A 24,705-nucleotide genomic window follows, 5' to 3' on the forward strand; every position below is an offset into this window, starting at 1 on the left:
GGTTGGAAGACTTTTTTTAAGTGCTCGGCAAAAACATTTGCTTCTTCCACATTTTTGCCCAGTGATCACCTGGAGTCCATATACGAGGGTTTCTAAATTGAGGCCGATTTAATTCTTTTATAGCTCTTCATAAACCATAGTCAGTAGCTTCTGAAGCCGTTAAGTTCTTAAGATAGTTTTGAATTTTATTGTTTTTTTTTTCAGTATTTAGTAAGATATTGTCAAAACCGTCTTGAGTTCTAGATTAGCTTGATTTAATTTAGTTTTGTGTGCAGAAGCACGAGCTCTTTACCAGATTTTCTTTATTTTCTTATTTTCCGTTTTCACCTATTTTTCCTTTAATTATCGAGGACAGTTCTGGAGGTGTGCTAGTTGACACTTGACTTGGCGTTTTCCACCGTGTCCTCTATATAAACATGGGTTTTAGAGGAATATACAGATCTGACAAGGTATCCAGATATTCACGAAAATCATTCCAATTAGTATATTTCTTGATGGGCCGGCGTAGCCGAGTGGTAGTGTGCTAGGCTAGCGTGCCGGTGGTCTGGAGTTCAAATTCTACCGCCGGCAAGAATAACTAGACATTTTTAAAATGTTTATAGGCCCCAGGTCGACTCAGCCTGAATAAAATGAGTACCTTGGGTAAAACAAGGGGTAATGATAGGCAGTTGAAGCGTAGCACTGGCCCTGTTACCTTCCTTGTATACCGTAGGCCCTAGATATAGCAGACTACCCTGCTATACTCCCAAAGCCACGATAGCGGTATAAAACGGGAGACTATTATTACAGTCGAACCCGCTTATTAGAATCCCTGTTATAGGAATATCCCGGTTTATGGAATATAAATTCGAGTTCCCGAAACGTTTCCATTTACTCCTTAATAAATTTATCCTTTTATTGGAATAGGTTCTAATTAGATAATACCGCTTATTAGCATATTTTGCAGGTCAGCGACTATTTTTTTTTTACAATTTTACTAAAAATTTAAATTATGTTTGGTTATTATGGTCAGTCGTCAAGGATTATGGATTAGATATTATTAGGGTAATAAATATTTATTACTTTGTTACGAGTACCAATTCGATTTTTAGCCGACAAATGCATGGGTCATAAAGTAATTTTTATTTGTCTACACAAAGGCACTGTTGCCTGCTATAAAATTGTTAGAAGCAGTTTATTTAGAATTCACCCAGAGAGGCTTATGGCTTTGTTAAATTCAATTCATCCATTTCTTGCCGCCAATAAAAGTTCCATTCAACCAATGGATTAAGGATGACCTCACGGATTAACAACAAAAAGCTATAATTACCGATAATTTCTCAAGAAAAAATAAGTAATTTTGTTATATGCATTTTAATAAGAAAATATTTACATATCTACATATTGCATACATTTTATATTAATTATCTACTGCTACTGTATTCATTCACATATATAATATAATGTAATTTGGTATTTAACACATACATAGATAAGTAGTAGTTACACTACTGTATTATTGACGTAAAAAGACCTAAAACCATTTACATATACTGATTATGTAGGTGTACATATATGATATACATATTGGCATAGTATGTAAAACTACACATTGGCATAGTATGTAAATAATATTATTACGTATATTCGGTACACCTATTTCGACTAGCCACCAATGATCGGTTATTAGAATATCCCGGTTATAAGAATATTTTTGCCTGGTACAAAGGCTATTCCAATAAGCGGGTTCGACTGTATTATATTTCTTGTCTCAAATTGGAACTGGTTCTTTTTGTATTATGTCAGTGTTGATTGTAATTAGAATTGGAGAATAGTCAGAAGAGAATCAAAGACATAAGTTTGCCACCATGCATTTTTTTGGAAATTCCTTGAAAAACTCGGAATATCAACGAAAAACTGAAAGTACGCAATCCTAACAACTCCTTTCTGTATTTTTTAGTACGCACCACTATCTTTTCCGATGCATAATCCTGTCTTTTCCGAGACAAAAGCATCAGAAACAAGACCCGATACAACCACAACACAAAGACTACTGGAAACGGCAGAGATGAGAGTACTGAGAAGTATTACAGGAAATACACTGAAAGATCGAAAGAGGAGTGAAGACATTAAAAGACAATGTAATGTTCAGAGTATAAACGAATGGACACTAAATAGAAAAAGAGAATGGAACAACCACATAGCCAGGAAGGGGGAGACACGTGTGGTCAAAATAGCAAGAGATAAATCACCAATCGGTAGAAGAAGTATCGGCCGACCGCGCAAAAGATGGAGTGATAACCTTCCATAGAGGTATCAGTCCGCCAATGAACAAGCAGAATTGCTTATAAAGAGGAAGAAGAAGAAGAAGAAGCACCACTATCTAGCAATGTCCTTTCACGATTTTTAACACAATCTACGGACTTGATAAAATAGCTTAATTATTTCGACCATATTCCATGTAATCCATATAATGTTTGACATATGTATCATGAGATTCTACTTCCTTTTCCGCAGAAGACCGTAATCCAATATAATTGGATCACGCAATCAGCAAACAAAATGTAAACAACTAAGTAATACTGCTATACGTTAACAATGATGTCAATAAAGTTTAGTAACTCCAATTCAATTATAATTTGCAACATAATTTTTACTGAATTTATAAACCAATTTTATTCGTAGATAACTCTTCACTGTAGGAGAAAATTCACACGAGCGGAAAGTACAATCTAATTTACTGTTATTGATCTCGTTTACCTTTTTATTATTAAATCAGGAATAATTAGAACACTTTAATGTTGTAATAACAATTAGTTTCCGATAGTATAAATATACAAATTAAATTCATTTTATTATGATTATTAACTGTATTTTTTTGTTTATTTTGTAGAAGTGTATTACCGTTGTAAATTTTTTGAACAAGAATGAAACATGAACGGCTTTTGCTCAAGCGCTTAATTTTTAAATTTCTTATAAATAGTAGAGATGTGTCATACTAATTCAATAAAATTGTGTTTTGACTAGGAAAGTTTTGGGGTAGTTCTGATTTCTTCCATTATATATGTATTTTGGGCTGCTGAATTCGAATATGAGGTTTGCGGACAAAATTTCGTGACGGAACATTGAAAAAATCGTAAAATTTCTGCTTTTTCTCGCTTTTTTGCTTAAATCTCGAAAATTATTAACTTTTAGTAAATGGTCTACAAAAAATTAAAGTACTTAAAATTCTCTACAATAGTACATTGTTTACCGGGTAGGAAAAGCTTAACATTCCTGGACGACTGTGAAGATTGCTAAGTCGAGGCGCAAGCCGAGACTTAGCAACACAGAGTCCAGGAATGTGGCTTTTCCTACGAGGTAAACATACTATTTTTCCGCAAATCGTTTAAAATTCGACAGATATTGATTGATTTAAAAAAAACGCGATTATTTTATTCCCAAATAAATGGTGCTTTGAAATTCCTAATAAAATTACTTGGGTTACTATGGAAACGTATTGAGGTTGAATTGTCAAACTTGACGCTTATAAATTTAATTGCTGGTGTTCTCGAAAGTAAAATGATAAGTGATGATGAAATTTCCATTCCTGGGACTCCTCCAGAGCTGGTTGAGGCAGTGAATACTGCTTCATTAGAATTATTGCCAAAGAAATCAAGAGAAAAGTACGAAAATGCATACTGACGTTTTATGGATTATCGCATGAGTAAAAATACGAGTTCTTTCTCAGAAAATGTTGTAATGGCATACTTCCTAGACCTTTGTTTAAAGATGAAATCTTCAACATTATGGGCCAATTATTCAATGCTGAAGTCAACCCTTGCACTTAAACACAATGTAGATATATCTACATACTCAAAACTTCGTTCTTTATTAAAACGGCAAGCTCAAGGTTATAGGGCAAAGAAATCTAAGATTTTAACGAAGGAAGAAATTGAAAAATTTATCCAGGAAGCTCCAGATAAAGAAAATTTAATGATTAAGGTAATTTACAAGGTTTTAATAGCAATGTGTTTTCTATCATTTATGTAGAACACTAACAACTGTACGGAAATATCATTTCCTTACAGTAAGGAAATGACATTTCCTTACAGTAAGGAAGTCCTGACTTTTTCTTCAAGAAATTTTGACAGGAATGTCAAAATTTCCTGGCGATTTGCGGAAAATATTATTATTTACTTTTGTTTTCAGACGAACCGTTTGGTCTAAAATGCAAGTTGAAAATTGCCAATTTTTAACGGTCTAGGCAAAACCCACTTTTTACATTCCAAAAATTTATTTTTTATTAGAATGCTGTCATTTGATAAATTTCTCCTAGTTTTCTGCACAAATAATAAATGTTAGTTCATATTGTATGTCTCTTGTGCCAGCTTCCATGAATCCATTCCATTCTAGGAGGCCGAGAATGTCTCTGCTTTTCCCTCAGAGCCACAGAAGATCAGGCATAGATGGAGTCACAGTTTCAGTTGCGTGAACATTTCCTTGAGGTTTTGTCCTTTTAAAATGAATTAGTTGAACAGCTCCCTGACTTCCATAAAATTCAGGCGCGGGTTTCGTTTTAAACCGAGGAATGGATCGGTTAGGAGCTAGTGCATGTTTTGGCGCAATACAAGAAATGCCACCTATGACATGAAAAGTGTGGTATCCGTCGATTGTATGTACTTTAAAACAAGCTTCATCGTACACCTGCTATGTAAAACACGGCAGGTCAATTTTCTGCGGATCGCCTGCGAATACTGACATTTCCAGGCGAACAGCTTCTGTATAGGATGAACAAAACCTCAAAGAGGAAACTACACCAACCTATTTTCTTGAGCCATACTTTTTGAAGTGAAAACGGCCAACCCTGCAAGGAATGGCGAGACGAATTATCTGGGTCTTACTGCCGCTACAAGACTTTAAGCAAGCGCGTTGCTTGTCTGGAAGTGTCAGCAATCGCAGGCGATCCGCAGAAAATTGACCCGTCGTGCTTTACACAACTGTGTACAATAACACTGATTTTAACGTACATGCAATCGACGGATACTACACTTTTCACGCCATCGGTGGTATTTCTTGTATTGCACCAAAACATGCAGTAGCTCCTAACCAATTCATTCCTCGGTTAAAAACAAAACCCGCGCCTGAAGTTTATGGAAGTCAGGGAGCTGTTCAACTAATACATTTTGAAAGGACAAAACCTCAAGGTTTATCAGAAATCAAAATAACAGATCCGAAGGGAATGTTCACACCAACTGAAATTGTGACTCCATATGTGCCTAATCTTTTGTGGCTCTAAGGGAAAAGCAGAGACATTCTCGGTATTTTAGGATGGAATGGATTCATGGAAGCTGTCACAAGAGACATACCATATTAATATTATGAACTAGTATTTATTATTTGTACAGAAAACTAGGAGAAATTTATCAAATGACAGCATTCTAATAAAAAATAAACTTTTGGAATGTAAAAAGTGGGTTTTGCCGAGACGGTTAAAAATTGGCAATTTTCAACTGGCATTTTAGACCGAACGGTTCGTCTGAAAAAAAAAAGTAAATAGTGATATTTGTAGAGAATTTTTAGTACTTTAATTTTTGTTAACAGACCATTTACTAAAAGTTCATAAGATAAAGGCAGGTTTTGTTTATATTTGAAAGTTAATAGTTTTCGAGATTTGAGCAAAAAATCGGAAAAAAGCAGAAATTTTTCGCATCTTTCGCGATTTTTTCAATGTTCCGTCAAGAAATTTTGTCTGCAAACCCCATATTCGGATTTAGCAGCCCAAAATACATATACAATGCAAGAAATCAGAACTACCCCAAAACTTTTCCACTAGGGAGCTCGTAGAGTACAAATTGACTGAATTAAACAGAATACGACGCTTCCGAGATATTTTCATTCACATTCACCTTTCATCTCTGAGAAGTATAGGTCATAATTTTTTGGCTTAATAATACTTGTTTCTTTTTACGTAAAAACCATTATTTACTCATTTCTTGAAGGATTCTGTACCGGTCTCCTCTAAGAACATCGTCATACTCTGTGATATCTGTGTCAGAGCATCCAAGATTATTAATCAGTTCACCATCGATTTTCACTCCAAAGTTTTTATCTTGCAAATACTGTTTGAAAATTATATTCCGCGTTGATATTATATAACAGCGGGGATAGAATGCATCCCTGTCTGATGCCTCTTTGAAGGGTCTAGGACGTTTCATCGCCGCCGTTTCGATGCCGCCAGTTCGATGCCGATGCCGGCCGATTCATCGCCAGTCAATTAATCGCTATCTGATATATTTCCGAATTTTCGACAGTTACAATTATTAGTTATTTTTAGTATTAATTAGGAATTCTAGGAAATGCGAGATATGACGGCGATGAAATGGACTGGCGATGAACCGGCGGCATCGAAACGGCCGGCGATGAACCGGCGGCATCGAAACGTCCCATTCCGCTCTTTGAATGTAACATTCGTGGGCTAACCTTCCATTGACGACAGGTTTCTGCTTTTCTATAATACGTAGGTTTATAATGCCTTTAGTTCTTAATATGTTCAAAAGTGTTCCATGCTGTACCCTATCAAAAGCTATTTCGTAATCGATGAATAACGATCCACATCTTTACATATCTTACACATCAATATTTTTATATTGGTCGCGGAATTTTTGGAGCAGTATATTTAAACTAGAAAGTACCTCGTAAGTACCCAGCCAGTTTCTAAATTCTACCTTGGTTTTATCTATGATTAACTATTTAGATAGGAAATAAGCCACAATTAAATTGAAAAATAATTTTATTAACGTTTCGACGCCCAAATCGGGTGTCGTTGTCAAAATACAAAATACTACTAAATTAAACAAAATTGTTGTTGCTAAGTAAAAAAATTCTTCTAATAATTTATTTAATCTGACTCATTTATATTGGCAATTCAGGCATTACATACATACATTTTAAAGTAGAAGGCTTTAAAATGATATCGCCAATATTTATGAGTTGCGTTCCTGGGACGACTTTACTAAAAGATAGTTAATTCGATTACATGAAATCAATCCCAACTCAAGAATATTCGTCACAAAAAAATCATAGTATGTGATCTGTCTTTATAAAGACAACCAAATGCAACGATGACAGTAAAATTCTCGCGTTAGAGATTCCATAGTAAATCACGAATGAAAACCAGGAAAAAACCTCGTGATACTATCCCGACATCGTATGTATTTGGTCTTACATTTAATTTACTTTCAAAAAATAAAATTTAAAATCTAAATATTTAATCATAAAAATGCCACAAGGAAATAGCTTCAGAACAACATTGGTTTTATCTAGGTCTCTTTCGCAATGACTTCTTATTATTTTACGAATAATGCAAAGAAACATTTTCAATATGTGGATTATTAGACTAGTTAACCTGTATTCGACGTATCATATTACCAGCTGCTTCTTCGGAATGGCGACAAGAAAACAAATTTAACCCATTCCTCACCAGTATACTATCATCAGTAGTATACACATCATTACAAAAGCTAAGCTAGAGCACTGATGTGGTCGTCTTATATAATTTTTAAGAGTTTAGCTGCGATGTTGTCTGGTTCAGTTGCTTTCTTGGTTTTCTTCTTTTTCTATTTGTAGCATTACAACCCGGGGTTGGTCTTGGCTGCACAACTCACTTCTTTCTCGAACGGTCGTCCATGATAGTTGAGTCAGTGGGTAACCCCATTGCAAGGTTCATAAATAGACAGGTTGCATGGTAACTTTCCACCAATCAGCGTCGAGAATCTAATGGCGGGAGTGACGTCACCCAGAATGCTGCATTCACTTCACTCATTGAAATGAACTCGGAAAGTAGGAATGTATTGAAAATATGTATATTTAAAAAAAATACGTTTGGATTTTTAATAACTATTTATTTCATATATTCTTTAAAAAATGTGGTAGATACCTGTAGAGTTACAAAAATCATAGAATATAATTGCAATTAAATATATGCAGTAGAATAGCATTACTACATACTTAATTAAAGCAGAAGTAGATTCTTTCTTGTGTATATATGGGACTAAATAATTCAAATATCCTAGGTATATTAATAATGGGTTGAATACAATTTACTTTTTTAAATGATTTTGAGTAGGTATATAATAATTTTGAATTGGGGATAATGCATGTAGATTATTAGATAATGTAGATAATGCATACAGATAATTATAAATTCCTCCTAACATGTAAACCATGATGAAAAAGAGATTTATGTATCAAAATTAGTAGTTTTTCCCTTAAGAGCATCTAATTACGTTAGGTACTGGATTATAATATCTAAAACTATTAAAACATTATGATTCCATTCAATAGGTACCTGTGAAGTTTTGCATTAACAGTAAATTATAAAAAAATACAATTTCAGTGCAATAAAGGGAATTTTCCCCATTTTATATATTCATTTAGTTTATAATTGTTTATTTAAACGATCTTCAGAAGGCTGCAATCCAGTAAGTAAGTAGGTACTTAACACAACCACATTAAAATGTTTCTTACCACTTGTAAAAGAGTTTTGGGTTTAAGTTATTATCTATAGATACATTATATCTCAAAATATAAACACAAATTAAAACACTAACGATATTTAATAACAAAATATAGCCTCCAAACCACGTATCCTATTATGTTTACAAACAATTCGTAAAATTGATCGTCTGGGTGACGTCACGATGACAATATTTCATTTGTCAATGTCAAAGTTACCATACAACCTATGGTATAGGGACCTTGGCCCCATTGTGCTTAAATCTGACCATATATTGTCTCTCCATCGTATTCATGAACGTCCTAAGGGACTTTTTCCTGTTAGGGCTTCTTCCTAGATTAACTTAGCAAGATGGAGTCTAGGGACATGGCCAACCCATCTAAGATGTAGGGATGTTTAGGATATGTTTTTTGGTTTTGGTTGATTTTATTGCATAAAGAACTTCAAATTTTTTTAATATCAGCCAAACTTTAAAGCTGTAAAATATACATAAAAATAATCAAAAATAACTCATATGTTGTTATTCGATTTTCATTTGTTTCCAAGATATCGGGTGTTAAAATTTTTCTTAGAAATTGACGATTTATCTATTGCTCTAAAACCGGTTGAGGTGTGCAAATGAAATTTGGTGGGTTTTAAGACATAGTTATTGTGCATATTTTGACACACAATTAAGAATTTTATATTTATCATTGGCGCGCGTACGGATAAGGGTCTGACATTATTTAAAGAAAAAAAAATAGTACGCCACTGAGATATTTCAAATTAAAATTTATTTTTCAATTCCCTGTTCAATTTCTGACAATCCATCTATCTTCATGTTTGATCATACGACGCTTCGTTTTCATGCAAAAAATAAGATATCTTAACGCTTACAAAGTATTCGAAAGAAGTTTCTACACATTCATATACTATAGAGGGTGTTTCATTAATAATTGTCCATATAGTAACTGGAGAAACTTTAGCACAAAATACAAAGATTTAACCTAAAATACTTAAATAAAATGTGGTTCCTTACTGAGTTACAGGGTGTTTTATCTAAATATTTAAAAACTATTTTTGCTCAGCATTTTAAAACTATTTAACTTATCCTTTTCATACTTGGCAGAAGATGCGACTACGATACACCCTACTAAATTATGATAAACAAACGTTTATCGCTACTACCAGAGGCGTACGACAGGGGACAGTGAATGGTTGACCCTTCTCAAATTCTACGCCACTGGAGGAATTACTATTTTAGTGCTATTTTTAGATTTTCCAATACTTTCTACGTACATAATATACTCTTCATTGGTAACGATAAAGTCATTAGTTTTCGAGATATTTGAAGTTAAATATGAAACGGCACAGTTATTTGATTAATTTACAATATGATTCATATGATTAAAATTTAAAAATTATTTGTACCCAGTACTTTAAAACCATTTGGCGTATCCTTATTATACCTGATAGAAAGTGTAGGTACTGTACTTCTTCTTCTTAACGTGCCCTATCAAGTCCCCTTGACGTTGGCGATTAACATGGCGAAACTGTCTCTGTTTCGAGCTGTTCTAAATAGTTGTTCTGCTTTCTTTATTCCTGTCCACTCCCGGATATTCTTCAACCAAGAGGCTTGCTTTCTACCAATTCCTCTGCGTCCTTCGATTTTACCCATCATAATAAGTTGAAGAATATTATACCGGTACTGTACACCCTACTAAATTAAGATAAACAAACGTTTCTAGCTACTTCCAGAGGCGTACGACAGGGGATAGTGGCTGGTTGCCCCTTCCCAAATTCTACGCCACTGACGAAATTGCTATTTTAGTGTAATTTTTTGATTTTCCAATACTTTTTATGTAAATAATATCATCTTCATTCGTAACGATAAAACGATTAGTTTTCGAGATATTTGAAATTAAAAATAAAGCGACACAATACATTAATCAAAATAACCGTGTCGTTTCATTTTTAACTTCAAATATCTCGAAAATTAATGACTTTATCGTTACGACTGAAGGGTGTGTTATTTTCATAGAAAATATTGGAGAATCGAAAAATTGAACTAAAATAACAATTCCGCCAGTGGCGTAGAATTTGGAAAGGGTCAACCATTCACTTTCCCCCGTCGTACGCCTCTGGTAATAGCCAGAAACGTTTGTTTAACATTATTTATTAGTTTGTACAATACATATACTTACTGCCAAGAATGAAAAAGATACGTGGAATAGTTTTAAAATTCTGAGCAAAAATAGTTTTTAAATTTTTAGATAAAACACCCTGTAACTCAGTAAGGAACCACATTTTATTTAAGTGTTTTAGGTTAAATCTTCGTATTTTGTGCTAAGGTTTCTCCAGTTACTATGTGGACAATTATTAATGAAACACCCTGTAGATGTAGAAACTTCGTCGAAAACTTTGTAAGCGTAAGATGTTTTATTTTTTGCATGAAAACTAAGCGTCGCATGAAAAAAGAAACGATAGATTTTTTATCACAAATTGAACGAGGAATTCAAGAAAGATTTTTAATTTGAAATATTTCAGTGGCGTACCATTTTTATCTTTAAAAAATTTCAGACTATTACCCGTACGCGCGCCAATGGTGAATAGAAAATTCTTAATTGTATGTCAAATCATGCGCAATAACTATGTCTTAAAACCCACCAAATTTCATTTGCACACCTCAATCGGTTTTAGAGCAATAAATAAATCGTCAGTTTGTAATAAAAATTTTAACACCCCGTATCTCGGAAACAAATGAAAATCAAATAACAACATATGAGTTATTTTTGATTATTTTTACGCATATTATACAGTCTTAAAGTTTGGCGCGTTCCTCCCCACTCACCCTCTATATAAGAATATTAGCGTTTTTCTTATTATATAAGCTAGGCACTTCACAAACTCTCTTGTGTATATTAAACATGTCATGATTGTTTTCTAATTCTTCCAATTCGGATCATCGACCCGATATTCACTTTGGTTTAGCCGCTCGTATTTTTTGTTTTATTTCTCTTTGCTTTCTTCTGCTTATGTCTGCCTTATGTTACCGAAATGTTCATGAAATAAGTTCAAATGTTTTCTCATCATTTTCAATTATTCGCCTTTTCTTCATGTAATTGTGTTTTTTCTCTTTTCGTTTTAACACAAACATAAATCTTACATCGGCGACTGAAGTGTTGTGATCAGAACCAATATATTATATTGTATGCTCCAGGGTATAACTTAAAATATTTTTTTTACATTTTTAAATTAATTTATTTTATTAATACAATAATCATTGAAAAGTCAGTTAGATCTATCATTATCTATAATCATTGAAGAAGTTTTCATTAAAATCTTTAGAAACTTCATTATCATTCTGCACAACTTTCGCAAAGAAAAATTATACGTTTTATAATAATCTTATCGCTAATAACATTAATTATAACTTTGCTAAATAGTGTGAGATATTGGCATTAAATTGGAACATTTCCTACTACGTGAAAGCTGGCGCTGCGTTTATCATAAATTAAATTTATATTAATTACTGTTAAGTGGTTTTATAAATAAAACACTGGAAGACATATTCGATTTCTATGTTTCGATTTAGTATTTCACAAATTAATTATTTGTATAAAAAATGTCACCGTGTGTAAAACTAATTTATATTATAAGTAGGCATGTTAATTATGAGAGTTAATTAAATATTAATTTAATATTTTAATATATTAATTATAGAAAGCGGTCACAATTAAAATCTCGTATTATGCAAAGTTGGAATGAATATGAAATACGACTGAAGTATTATTTTTATAAGGGATTAAGCCACAAATATTGGATAGCGCCCGAAGCACCAGCTCCAATTAAAATGAGGTTTCGGGCAGAAAAAAACCTGCTAACAAAGGTTTTGAGTAAAAATGACTACTCATTGTCATTTATAAACAAAGAATTCCACGAGACTGAAGAAAATAAACAACAAAATACCAAAATCATTCTAGAGACATTCACAAGAAGGGACTCAAAGATGACAATACTAAATATGTAAAAAGCTAATCAGAAAAATTGAAAAGGATAGGAAACAAGTACAACATGAACATCGAAACAACCAATAGTCTGAGATCTATCCTCTCCAAAATCTAACTCATCAACACACAAGAAGATTCAAAATCTGCATCTATAAAATACCCAGTGAATGCAACAATTTCTATGTGGGAGAAACTGCAAGACTGCAAGACCATTAAAAAGAGAAAAGTCAAAGAAGTAGTCCTCATCATACTTAATGAAGAAAAATTTATAGCAAACCCATGAGCCGAATGTACCAGGCTTTGGTTGCCAAGAAGTGAACAACAAAAATATACCAACAATAACGGAGTAAATGATGTCAGAGAACAAGTTCCTACAATCTCCTATACAATACGTATATAACACACAATACACAAACACAAATCTATGCTACAAAACTTAAGTTACACAATCAAATCTACGATACAGATTACACAGATAATTTAACATAAAAACAATCAGAATTTGATATCTTTAGGTTAATAATACAACTCTAAATATTTTTTTCAATCACACAATGCTGTAACCTACAAGATCTGGGCCAAGTATGTCAATTTTGAAAAGACATAATGTAATAATAAAACTAGGTTATATATAATATCCACGAGGAAAATAAACTTCCTGTAGCTGGCTGTATACCATAAATCACAAAAATACCAAGTTTCTTGTAAAAGGTATATATTAAAATACCCTAAATAAGGGTCACAATACAAAACGTTTTCGGATTAAGGAATCCATCATCAGTATTTAAAAGCCAAAATTTGCATGCCTGAGCCACCAAAATGTATTGGGTAAAAACCCTTTAAATTTAAATGATAAAGTTATTTTACATATTTATATAAAAATCATCTGATGTTAAAGATAAACCTGGATGTTACCCAGGGCAACACAGGACTCTCCCCACGTGGTTGGAACTTTTTTTGGAGAAAACCTGGCCATGGCCATGATTTCAATGGCCATTGAAATCCAATATGTGAGATTTTCTCCAAAAAAAGTTCCAACCACGTGGTGAGAGTCCTGTGTTGCCCTGGGTAACATCCAGGTTTATCTTTAACATCAGATGATTTTTATATAAATATGTAAAATAACTTTATCATTTACATTTAAAGGGTTTTTACCCAATACATTTTGGTGGCTCAGGCATGCAAATTTTGGCTTTTAAACACTGATGATGGATTCCTTAATCCGAAAACGTTTTGTATTGTGACCCTTATTTAGGGTATTTTAATATATACCTCTTACAAGAAACTTGGTATTTTAGGTTATATATCTTCCCAGAATTTTTTAAAAGAATCTTTTTGAGAATGATTTCCCGAGTGGAAATCGGAACCTCAGACAATATAGTTATTTGAAAATGTAATTTTCATTATACCAATAAATTATACCAATAATTTTGGCTTAATCCCGTATAGGCAAACATACTATGGAAGTGAACACACAAGTAAGTGTCATGTCATGCGATTTTATCGATCTAATAATCCTTTACCATTATGATTACTACAGTATTAATACTTCTGTTCTTTCATCACTTAACACTTTCATCACATTAAACTCTAATCAAACATCTTGCAATATGGCTATATACGTCGCTAACTTTTTATTAGCACTTTAAAACCATCAACCATCTTTAACAAATCTTTGAGGCTTCTTAGTAGTAGCGGTTCTAGCCTGGGGCAGGGGTGGCAGGCGCCCCCCCCCCCCCCAATTTTTACAGAACTTGCTTCTTGCATATATTAAAAGGGTTACCTACTTCTGATTTTACGTTCATCCAACCATTACAGTGTGGTCTTCTTATTATCAGACTTATAGTGGTAGAATTGAAAATGTGCAACTTAAATTCCTTCGACATAATATTGTGTTAACTTGGCCGGTATTTATGTACATTATGATGATATTTTAATGATGCTAAATATTTCTACATTAAAGAGCCGTCGAATACAGCACGACTTGATGCTATTATTTAAGTTGTAGTCCAGGGTAATAAGGTTTTTTCCATGACACTTGAACAGCCAGGGTAGTAAAGCGTTTTTTCGACAGGTAATAATAGGTTTGTTCTAGCATCAGTTTCAAACGGTTTGAAACCATCAGCGAATAGTGGGCCAGCGCGAGTAGAGGAGATAGCACTGGTGACTGTATTATGTTCTCTCACTGACCAACTGTTTGCTGACGGTTTCTGACTAGTTTGACTGTTTGCTAGAACAATCCTATTACCTATAAGAGCAAATTGTAACTATTTCCTGCATAGGATCTGGCGGCCATTTTTATTTATAAACAATAAAGTGTCAAAAAATGGCATTTTTCACTTTTTTTCCAAATCAATAGAAAACAGGGAAACTTATGGTTTTTTTAGTACAAATATCTTCGAGATTATGGAAAAAGATTTAAAATGACGTATTACAAAGTTTGATATACTCATTTATTGTTAATATAATTGCGAAAAAAGGTCGGAATTACAAAAAGAATTATTTTCGCAATAACTGTTGTAAAAATTAGTATACAGCTTGGAAATTTTTGTCAAATAAGGGTTCTTTGGTGCTTAATATGTGATAACAATTTCAAAGCGATTCATTCAATTGTTTAAATTTTATTCAAACTGTTTATCCCAGAGAGCATTTTTTTGCAATAACATAAGTCAGAAGAAAATGACGTTAGAACCATTCCATATGTGTCAAATGAAGGAACGTGAGCTATATTTTCAACTTGTTTAAAAAAGTAAATAAAAAATGCATTTATTAATAATAAATAATTATGCAAAAGTATCGTAAATCTTTCCTTATAAACTTTTTATTTTGTTATACATATAAGAAATTATACATATTTATTACAATTTTTTATCAATTATGATATAGATAACATTACTTGGTAGTTGTGCACTTATTCAAAAAGTTTATAAAGAAAAATTGACGATACTTTTGCATAATTATTTATTACTAATAAATGCATTTTTTAATAATTTTTTTAAACCATGTTGAAAATGTAGCTCATTTGACACCTATGGAATGGTTCTAAGGTCATTTTTTTCTGACTTATGTTATTGAAAAACAAAATGATTTCTGGGATAAACAATTTGAATAAAATTTAAACAATTGAATGAATTGCTTTGAAATTTTTATCAATTATTAAGCACCAAAGAACCCTCATTTGACAAAAATTTAAAAGCTGTACACTAATTTTTACAACAGTTATTGAGAAAATATTTTTTTTTTGCAATTCCGACCTTTTTTCGTAATTATATTAACAATAAATGAGTATATCAAACTTTGTAATACGTCATTTTAAAGCTTTTTCCATAACCTCGAAGATATTTGTACTAAAAAATCATAAGTTTTACTGTTTTCAGTTGATTTGAAAAAAAAAGGGGGAAATGCCATTTTTGACAGTTAATTGTTTATAAATAAAAATGGCCGCCAGATCCTACGCAGTAAATAGTTATAATTTGTTCCTACAGGTATTACCTGTCGAAAAAACGCTTCAGTACCCTGGCTGCTGAAGTGTCACGAACAGGGTATATTTTTGTCTTATTACCTTGGCCTATTGGTTAACTCACAAATTGACTGCCGTGATATAGTACGTTCTTTAACGGTAAAATATTGCAAAACCTTTAAATTCTAAAGAACCACTTGGATTGACATGAACTTTGGCATACACATAGCTAACAAGTCAAAGAAAAAAGTGAAGTTGTGCCGATGTGTGCTTTTGTCCTGGGGGTGAGTGTCACCCCTTCTCGAGGGTGAAAAAATATACGTCCAAAATAAGTCCGGAAATGGATAAACTGACTAATTCTAAGCAACTTTTGTTCTGTAGAGTTTTTTTATTAAGTCAATAATTTTAGAGTTATCTGCGAGTGAATATGTTCAGGTTTCAACAAAATAACCACGTTTTTAGACGGTTTTTCGCAAATAACTCAAAAAGTAAATATTTTGTCGATTAAAGATAATTAACAAAAATATAGCCTGTTAAAAAGTGAAAAAAAATGGTGTACACATTAGGTCTGTAGACCTAGTAGAAGCAGAGTTATAGCTAATAAAAAATAGGCTCATATTCGTCAAATTCCAAATCGAATATTTTAACGTGAAATAATCAAAAAATTAAGCATTTTTCTGGGATAACTAATTACAACTTTTTTAAATTGTTTAAAAAATCTTTATTTTCGTTTTATAAAAAAAATGCTAGCATCAAAAGTATACAAGTTACGCTCAAAATAAAGTTGGTTCCTTTTTTTTGGTAAAAAATCGGGAAAGTCACTCCCTCATTTGCATCTTAAATTAACTTAATCGTTACCACTTTACAAGTTACTTTATTCGTCTGTGTATTGTTTATATGATCTGTAAATTTCTTCGGTTTAAAGTACTTATCTTTGAAAGGGCTGTAGTTAAAAGATCTTGAAAGAGTCACTAATTATGAGCGTATGCACATTTTAAACAGCCATATCTTAACCAACTTTTGTATTACAGAAAAACAAAAAAATATAAAATATTCAAAAAACCTAATCCGACTTTTTTTATTGTTTGAGATTTTTTATATTGTAAATAATTTTTAAGTTATTTCGGAAAAAGCATTTTTTTCAAAATTAAAATTTTTATAAATTTTAATTTAAAACCAAATTTATTCAAAAGTAAGCACTTTGAATCAATGAAACTTACAAATCATATACACAACCTAAGTAAAGCAACTTGTAAAGCGGTAACGATTAATTTCATTTTAGTTGCTAATTAGGGGGTCATTTTTCAGATTTTTTTTTGCCAAAGCAAAAGGGACCAATATAAGTTTGAGCGTAATGTGCTTACATTTGATACTAGAAACCTTTTTATAAAAACCGAAATAAAGCTTTTTTAAGCACTTTAAAAAAGCTCTGAGTTTTCTCCAAAAATGGCTTAATTTTTTGGATATTTCATGTTTTAATATCCTATCTGAAATTTGGCGAATATCAACCTACTTCTCACTAGCTATAACTCTGCTACTACTAAGTCTAGAGACCTCATGAATACACCATTTTTTTTACTTTTTACAGGCTATATTTTTACAAAGAATATTTTTTTCGATAAAATACTTACTTTTTGAGTTATTTGCGAAAAACCGTCTAAAAACGTGGTTATTTTGTTGAAAAATGAATATATTCACCCGCAAATAACTCGAAAAGTATCGACTTAATGAAAAAACTCTATAGAACAAAAGTTGCTTAAAATTAGTGATTTTATCCATTTCGGGACTTATTTTGGACATATATTTTTTCACCCTCGAGAAGGGGTGGAACTTACCCCCAAGGTAAAAGCACACATCAGCACAATATCACTTTTTTTCTTTGACATGTTAGTTATGCATATGCCAAATTGCATGTCAATCCAAGTGATTTTTCAAAATTTACAGCAAAAACCGTGAAAGAATGTACTAATATGTTAGCCAAAATTAATTTGGCAGTTCTCAACCGCCAGACAAGACAATTGGTTTTATTTACTGCTCCAATGTGTAGAACAAATTACACTCATTACTCATTCGTATATCGAAGCCAAAGAATTTCCAATCAATTTCAAGAGCTCGATTTTTCCTACAGCTCGAATAATCAGGGCCGTGCTGTCAAATATCACTTGACGTCAATTATTATCAGATATATAGGTCATAGGTACCTACCTAGTTGCTATGTTTTTGTGTTTGGTTACTATTTTTGCTATTTTTGTCCATAATATACATTTTTATTATTTGTAATTTAACTTATAATAAAGGTTCCATGCTATTTTTTATCTTGTGAATTTTGTGAACTTGTGAATTTATTAAATTATACTTATTTTGTAAAATAAGTTCGCTCTTAAATAAATGAATAATGCTTAAATTAGTTATGCGTTATTCCACATGAAAACAGTTTCAGAACCTTGCTAAAACATAACAAATCGAAGACTGTAACACTGACACAAACGTAAATTATTGAGGTAGGATCAAAAGATACAGCGGGTCCTAATGGCTGATAGGTAATGTCCTGTAGATAAAATAGGACAGGTGTGAATAAGGTATAAGCAAATAAACCATGGCTAAATGTTGTTTGACGTTTCGATTTTCACTCCGGAAATCATTTTCAAAAAACATTATTTAAAAAAAGGGGGATGTGTTATTATAACTGAAAATTGTTCAACAGTTATGTGTTGAATTGAAAAAAGTTACCGATAACCAACTTTCTGTTAAAACATCACTACTTTTTAATAATATTTTTTTTTGAAAACGATTTCCGAAGTGGAAATCGAAATGTCAAATATCAGTTAAAAATGTAATTTTCATTATAATCCATAATTTTGCCGATTAATCCCATATAAACATATCTAAAAATTTCAACATTTCAGTCAGTGTTAATGAAAACGTAATAAAACGTCCACTTATATCTAACATTTTGAAAGAAACGATTTTAGAACAGAATTAATAATTAAATAACATGCAATGTTGTTAGACACAGCTATTTATTTAAATAACGAAAACAAAATCATACTTTGTAATAGTAAAATAAATAATGCGATTTTAGCAGATATTTCAACATAATGTAGTTTCAGTATAATAAATTTTAAAAGTTAAAATTTAAATATTTTATTCTAGGTTAATATTTCAATCAAGATCTTTATAGATGCTACTTTCAATTCATTTACAGTTCAACATTCACTTTTAACGTCGGTCTCTTCTTATTAACATCTTGTAAAGTTTAAGTGTTCAATATTAATAAATCAAACATTTAAAGTAGGTAGTCAAACAAATTTTAGCGCATTCACACACCTATCTGTTATTTGCCGATTACATAAATCCATAACGTAACATTGTAGTAGTGATCTGATATTATGTATATACATATTTAATACTAGTGGACTACAGGTTTAATAACCAACTGTGAAGCAAGTAGGTACTTACATTTTGTCTCAGAGAAGAGCAGTTCTAGCCAATATACGCAAAATTTTCGAATCTGTCAACCTGACTGAATTGAAAAATGGGCTACAAAGTTTATGAAAAGACCCGCCAATCCATATGTCAAAGATCAATTTTGGTCCAAGGTTGTGAGTATCTCGGCCCTTCCCATTTAGTCTGTTTTTCGTTCTCATCCCCAAACCGCTCAAAAATTTAAAAATCAGTTATATTATTCATAAGTTACCGAAATTTGACTCAATTTCAATTTAAAAAATATTTGTACCTATGTATCTATGTTTGTATGTTGGTGGAAAAGTTACACCGATCTGATTTTTTTGCTATGTTTCAAGAGGGGGTCGGGGCCGATACAGAACTGGTGTAGTTTGTGACTTTTGACCACCCATAAGCCAGCTATAGTACTGTGTTACAGTTGTACGTACCCCTTTGAAGTTATAATTTTCTTTAAACATTTTTACATTAATTTGTTTATAAGGGTTTTAAGAAATTTTAGGTAAAGAACATTTATAATTTAATTAACATTAATGACAGAAGAGCTCAAAAGGAACGTTTTGGGGTTAGGAAAATGATGTTAGGTTTATTTTTGGAAAAGATGCGATATTTTAATAGTGCTCTCTGAGACGCAAGATCGGCTCACAGCGAAAAGGTGAGACTCTGAAGCCCCAAAAAGTTTTAATTTTATTGACTCCAAGACTGACTTACCTAATACCGCCATGTAACTGTAACGCTCGATTTCATAATAAAATTAAAGTGGACTTTAATTTTAAGTTGGTACCTTTATCAATGGAATTGTAATACACATTAAAGTGAACTTTAGGTAATGTTCACTCAAGTTGATTATGAAACCGGGCGTAAGAATCGCTCTAAATACTTATGTAGGTAGATGTAAAAAAGCTGAGATTTCCTGTATATCTCGATGCAGATGCATGAAAGAAAATGTGTGTAAAAATAGTACATTAATAAATGAGAACAATTTCCTTTTTAGTTATATTTCTAAAGGTTTTTTTCTCGTTTAGTACAAAAAATCGAAAAAAAAAAATAAAGAAAGAAAGATAATTGAATGAAAGGTGATACGAGATACTATAATGATAATTTAATTATAAAAATTATATAATAAAATTTTATTGGAATCTTCAAAAATGAAAATTGAAGATACGTATACATACAGTGACGACGTTTGAGTTGGAATAAATTCATTTTCTCGTGAAGGAGCGACTCTGGAGATAAATCCCAAAACAGGTCGATTTTTGTTTTTATATTATAATTTTTTGACATAAATATTATACTAGTGACGTCATTCATCTGGGCGTGATGACGTAGTCGATGGTTTTTTAAATAAGAATAAGGCTCTTTCGAAAGGTTATTCAATGCTCTATTCCAGAGGTTCTCAATCTGTGGTACATGTACCACTGGTGGTACATATCATTATTGGCGGTGGTACTCAAAACACAGAAAAAATTAAAATAGTAGTACTTAGTAAGTATGGATAATACAATTTAAAAATATAGGTGGTACCAAAAATAATAAAAATAACTGTAGGTGGTACATCACTCAAAAAGTTTGAGAACCGCTGCTCTATTCACTAATATATACATTAACATAATTATTTATAGAGGATGCCCGAAAAAATTTTTGTTAAATTTAATTAATTGAGACAAAAAAAAAAGAATGTACATACAGGCAGGGTCGTAACAGAGGCCCCCGCAGCATGAAGCTTGCGGGGGGCCCCAATATGTCAGGGGCCCCATCTTGTCATCTAATATATGTAAAAATGTGTTATTATTATATTATTTTACGCATAGATGAAAAATGTAAGTTGCCATAAACAGTGCATGAATACACTAGTAGCAGTAGTAGCCCAGTAAATGACCGGTTTGGAGTATAATTATCAGCGCCACGACGGATTTGCTTGACAATTTGGATTTAGGTTCTAATTAAACTTCAACTTCAAAGTTGGACTTGTGTCGTTGGTTGCTTTTACTTGGGAGGGCGAAAGGAATGACTCTCAGGGGTGAAAAATATACGTTTAGAATAAGTCCGGAAATGGATAATTTGTCCTTTATGTCCAAAGATAAATCCGGAAATGACTAAGTCATCAATTCTGTTCTATATAGTTTATATAAGTCAATGCTTTTCAAGTTATTTGAGAGTAAAAATGTTTATTTTTCAACAAATAAAACACGTTTTCAAGCGGTTTTTAGCAAAAATGAAGCTTATAAAAAAACAAAAGAAAAAAATGGTGAATTTATGAAGTATATCTACACAGTAAAAGCAAAGTTATAGCTCATGAAAAATTCATCTTATTCGTATATAAAAATATACGAAACAAAATAACTTATAAAGTATTAGTGATACGAAAAAACTCAAACAGTAAAGAAATGTAGGTTTTGCTTTTGTAAAACTCAAACAGTAAAGAAATGTAGGTTTTGCTTTTGTAAATATTTTGTGTTTTATTTTGTTTTTCTGTAAGACAAAACTTGGTTAAGATGTGGCTGTTCAAAATCTGCATACACTCGTGATTACTGACTCGTTCAAGCCCTTTCAAAAATAAGCACTTTGAACCGGTGAAACTTACTAGTCATATAAAAAAGTAATTTGTAAAGCGGTAATGATTAGTTTCATTTGTGGTGCTAAATAGAGAGATTTTCACAATTTTTTTCAACCAAAAAAGGTTCAAACTGTATATATTTTGAGCACAGCTCACTTAGTTTTTATGCTAGAAACTTTTGTAAAAAATAAAGTTTTTTTAAACACTTTAAAAAAGTTTTAATGAGCTTTCCCCGAAAAATACTTCATCTTTTGGTTATTTTATGTTAAATATTCGATTTGGAATTTGACGAATAAGAACAATTTTTCATTAGCTACAACTTTGCTTTTATAGTCCAAGACGCAGCGCTGAAAAATCTCTTTGAATTTACTAAAGCTAGTTTTTTCACCGTTGATTACTGTGATTGTGTAGGGAAACATACTGCGGTCGGTCAAGCGAAACGTAGAACAGGGATTACTGAGAGGGTATCAAAGTTGCTTCCCTACGAAGGTAATTAAATCCATCTACTAAAGCTGAAAATCAGTACACACATTCTAAATTAAATATAAATAAAAGTTATTATAGTCGGTCAGCTGTATGACGGGACAGAGCCGGTCGGTCGGCCCCAGTGAATGTACAGGGTTATTCACTATATTTTGACCCCCTTGTTAACTGCTTTATTTACAGAACTAGAAAAAATTGTAAAATATAAAAGTTATTCGATTTTTAAATTATGATTTTTTGACATATATATCGTACTAGTGACGTCATCCATTTGGAAGTGATGACGTAATCGACTATTTTTTTAAATAGGAATAGGGATTGAGTGCTAGCTCATTTGAAAGGCTATTCAATTCCCTATTCAGTAATATAAACATTAACATGATTAATTATACAGGGTGTCCAAAAAAAAATTTTTAATTAAATTAATTGTTTAATTATTATTTAAAAATATTTTTTGGACACCTTGTATAAATAATGATCTTAATATTTATAGTACTGTATAGAGAATTGAATAACCTTTCAAATGAGCTAGCACACGACCCCTATTCTCATTTGAAAAAATAGTAGATTACGTCATCACGCCCAGATGGATGACGTAACTAGTACGATATATATGTCAAAAATTGAATAACTTTTGTATTTAACATTTTTTTCTAATTCTGTAAATAAAACAGTTTACAATGGGGTCAAAATATAGTGAATAACCCTGTGCAATGCCTGTACATTCATTGGGGCCGAACGACCGGCTCTATCCTGTCATACAGCTGACATACTATAATAACTTTTATTTATATTTAATTTAGAATGTGTGTACTGATTTTCAGCCTTAGTAAATGGGTTTAATTACCTTCGTAGGAAAGCAACTTTGATACCCTCTCAGTAACACTTGTTCTACGTTTTGCTTGACCGGCTGCAGTATGTTTCTCTACACAATCACAGTAATTAACTGTGAAAAATTTAGCTTTAGTAAATTCAAAGAGATTTTTCAGCGCTGCCTCTCCGTCTATTACTGGATCGAGAAATTTCATTTTTTATAAGCTACATTTTTGCTGAGAATATTTTTTTCGATCAAATACATACTTACGTTTTGAGTTATGAGTTATTTGCGAAAAACCGCCTGAAAACGTGTTTTTTTTTAACAATAAACATTATCACTCCTAAATACATAACTCGAAAAGTATTGACTTGGCCATTTCGATAGTGACACTAAAAATTACACGGTATCGTTGTATTTCACGTACATTTTCTGGGCTATATAAGTTTTTGTTACACTAGTCGCATTTAGTAATTTTCTAAAGGGGGCCCCATTTCCAATTCTACGGGAGGGCCCCGACTGAGTTTGTTACGCCACTGCATACAGGGTGATTGATTAGTGTGATAAAGCTCAATAGATCCGCTATAGTAATCGATAGCAATAAAAGTTAATAACAAAAATTTTAGCCACCTTTGAGCTTGACATTACAAAATGAGTTAGAATGTTACAGGGTGTTCGATAACACAGTGGCAGACCAAAGTTTTGTTTTTTTAAATGGAACACCTTATATTTTATTTTAAATTCGAATTTCTGTTAACTTCTCTATCACAAAAATATAAAGTTTTGTTATGTTATACAGGGTATTTACAAAGTTATAACCAATTTTATATGAAAATCGTAACAAGTTCAACTCCCTGTATAAATAAAAATAAGCAAAACAGCGATGGTTTATTAATGCCATATTTTTTACGTATTGTCAAAATTTTCAAGAATAATTGATATTGCTAATTTTCTTTATATCAAATACAGGGTGAGTCAAAACGCAAGTACATTATTTTCTCAGTAATTTTAAATAGAACACCCTGTATTTTATATCACTATTGAAAAGTACCATTACCGTACTTTAATTTTTAGATAACATTCCCTATGTCTAAATTTATTAGTTTTCGAGATATTTTCATTTTTCAATGGACCAGTAGCGTGGCCACCCAAATCACATTTAATAAACCGGACTGATTTTTTAAACGCTTTTATTTAGTTTAATAGTTTGCGTCAAATCTTTAGACGTTAATTTGAGTGCCTTTTCTCCAATGCAAATGAATGAAAATTTGCAGACATATGCATTCGCGGGAACAATACACGAATAATAAAAAAAAATTTATGTTTAATTGTTTAAATAAAAAAACGATGTTAATGGAAAATGCTTAAATTCTCTTGTTCTTTACAATGTAAAAAACTTGAAACTTTTACGGATTGTAGCTAATGATATGAACTATACATAATTTCACTTTTTACGTTAATTGT

At 31.9% G+C, this 24,705-nt stretch overlaps 1 protein-coding gene across 2 annotated transcripts in view; it reads right to left on the minus strand.

The window, feature by feature from the left end:
* LOC114329315 (heparan sulfate 2-O-sulfotransferase pipe) overlaps nt 1-24,705 on the minus strand; it is a 264,681-nt gene that overhangs the window by 189,890 nt on the left and 50,086 nt on the right. The window lies entirely within an intron of this gene.

Source organism: Diabrotica virgifera, chromosome 7 (genome assembly GCF_917563875.1).
Source record: "Diabrotica virgifera virgifera chromosome 7, PGI_DIABVI_V3a".
Lineage (NCBI taxonomy): Eukaryota > Metazoa > Arthropoda > Insecta > Coleoptera > Chrysomelidae > Diabrotica > Diabrotica virgifera.